The sequence below is a fragment of the Dipodomys spectabilis genome, unplaced genomic scaffold (genome assembly GCF_019054845.1).
Source record: "Dipodomys spectabilis isolate Male_0828 unplaced genomic scaffold, ASM1905484v1 ptg000002l, whole genome shotgun sequence".
Lineage (NCBI taxonomy): Eukaryota > Metazoa > Chordata > Mammalia > Rodentia > Heteromyidae > Dipodomys > Dipodomys spectabilis.
The window spans coordinates 45304395-45307299 of NW_024870679.1; positions in this window are offsets into that span (position 1 = coordinate 45304395).

Below are 2905 nucleotides of genomic sequence, written 5' to 3' on the forward strand. Positions count from 1 at the left end.
AAAATTTATTCACATAATGGAGAAATAAGGGCTACAGGTATAGTTTAAGTGGTAGATAAGCATGAAGCTCTGGATGCAGCCTCCAGTACTCTCAAAAACAAAATAATAAATGCTCTAAAAATTTATCACAACATTCCTTGCATCCGAAAGCTCAAGTTCGAGGGGAGAGTATCTGGATATCTGCTTCCCTCTCTTCCAGAAAAAAGGACTTCCTTCCTTCCAAGCAGATATATTTCCCAAGTGTGGCATAAACCTACATAAAACAGCTGGGCTTTTTAGTGCCCCAAGGCCCCATGGCCTATCCACACCAGTAGAAAACTCTGGGCCACATCACCCTAAGCTTCCCTGAGGTCCCACCTCAACTCCAAATGGCTTCCCATCTTGTACCCTTGTGGTTGCTCTGCTCTCCAGGCTCACCTTGTTGAGGCTGAGGGTGGTCACAGCATTCTGAGTACAAGCAAAATGAACTACTTTCTGAGTCCTTGGAAGAGCATACTTGCAACCCCAACACTTTATACTAGCACCACACTCCCAATTAAAGGCAAAAATGTTAGCATAGAGGGCCTGTCTTTGAGATAACTATCAAAATTAGTCAACAACCACCCATTCCCAAGTTAGACAAGATGGATAAGTACAGAAAAACGAATGTACCAAGATGATAGAAAAAAAAATATGTACAGCTACTTTTAATGTTCACATTCCCTTTGTCCTGCTGGATTAGGAGAAGGAAAGATACATCACTTTTTTAAACCAGCTCTAGTTTGTTTTCAGAGGGGGGCACTGAGGATTGAACTCAGGGACTAACAAGTGCTATTCGACTGGAGCCAAGCTCCCAGGCTTTTGCTTTAGTTTTTCAGATGTCTCCCACTTTTGCCTAGGCTACTCTGGGACCGTGATCCTCCTACCAACATCCCATCTGTCCTCCAATTCTGGGTCTTTAAAGCATGTTTTCTGTCGCTACAAGGAACAGGCACACAGTACTGTTCTAAAGGCAGGCAAGCACCTTGGTAGGGGATCTCAGCAACAGTTCCTTTTTAGGGGTAGTTGGCAGACTGAGAAAGACAACATAGGTTGCCTATATAGATGTTCCTTAGTGTGAGCATATGTGGTCTTGTGACCAATGACTTAATAAAAGTTACTTCAGGGGCTGGGAAGGTGGCTCAGTCGTAGAGCGCTTGCCTTGCATGCATGAGGCCCTGGGTTCGATTCCCCAGGACCACATAAGCAAAAAGAAAAAAGCCGGAAGTAGCACTGTGGCTCAAGTGATAGAGTGCTAGCCTTGAGCTGAAGAGCTGAGGGACAGCGCCCAGGCCCAGAGTTCAGGCCCCATGACCGGACCCAAAAAAAAAGAAAAAAAAGAAAGTTACTTCATCCTCATCTTCAACATAAGCAAACTTGGTTGATAACCAAAATAGCACAAGCATAGTATATGGCAGGCAAGGACCCTTGATGTCTTTCTCTAAACCACCATGGTGTAGAGAAACTAAGCAATCTCTCATCTTGGCTATCTCCAGTATGCCTTGCCATCTAATAGGCAAAAGAAAGCCCCATAATCAATGATTAAATCTTGTAGAGAAAGTATAAATCAAGTACCTATCTCTGACCATGATTTTATATACATACACAGGTGTAATCATATGTAGACATGCTTTTAAAATTATACATATTTCCAAGTGTCGCAGTTCAAACCATAATCTCACCATAGCCTCCTGAATACTGAGGATCAAAAGTGCACCACAACCCAGCTTATCAACTGAGATGGGCCTTACCAACTTTTTTTTGCCTGGGCTGGCTCAAACTGCAATCTCCCTGATGTCTACCTAAGTATCTAGGATTACAGGAAAGGGCCATATCGCCTGGCAAGACAAAGATAAGGGCATAAGTATAGGAATATGACTAAATAAAATCAAAGGGAAGGAAGGCGAAGTCCCCAATCTTATCCACTCAGCCGATTCAAAGACAGTACCTGCACACTCAGGCTCCCATTGCAGTGGATCCCAGCAGTTTGGATTTTAATCAGAATCTAAAGGACCCTAAAAGGAACTCCCAGTATCAAGGGCTGCACCCCAGAGTCCAAGGGGCTGGGCTCCAGGCATCAGGATTTTGGTAGGCAACCTAGGTAACTACATTGTGCAATGAGGCTACTGTTCCTAGAGACAGAACATAATAATAAAGCAAATTCATTAGAACACTGACCTACTGCAAAGAAGGATATTCACAGGGCAGTGGCTAACCCACTGATGCAATCTTTCACTCCACTCAAGAACACCTTGCTTTGGGTGCAGTCTTGAGCCTTTCTATTGTCTTGGTGATTTTTAGAGCAATATTTAATCAGGTGAATACCAGTAAAAAAGATACAGGATGGAAAATGAGATTTCTACAATGCATGATATGAATAAGTGAAAAAAATCTCAGGTTTAAATATAAAGTAGAAAGAAGTATAAAAAGTGAAAGCCTGTAAATTTTTACTTTATATATATATATATCTATATATATACACATATATATGTGTGTGTGTATATATTTTTTTAATTTATTTATTTTTGGGTCAGCTGTGAGGCTTGAACTCAGGGGCTGGGTGCTGTCCCTGAACTCTTTTGCTCAAGGCTAGTGCTCTACCACTTGAAGCCACAGTTCCACCTCTGGTTTTCTGGTGGTTAATTGGAGAAAAGAGTTTCATGGACTTTCCTGCCCAGGCTGGCTTTGAACCATGATCCTCAGATCTCAGCCTTCTCTGAGTAGCTAGGGTTACAGGCGTGAACCACCAGCACCCAACTTAAAATTTCATTTTTATAAAAGAATAAAAATACCTGTTTTAAAAAGGATGGAATTAAACTTGAAACTGCTCCTAACTCCGAATGATTAAAATAAATACTCTGTAAACATAAGCAGACAAACAAAAAAA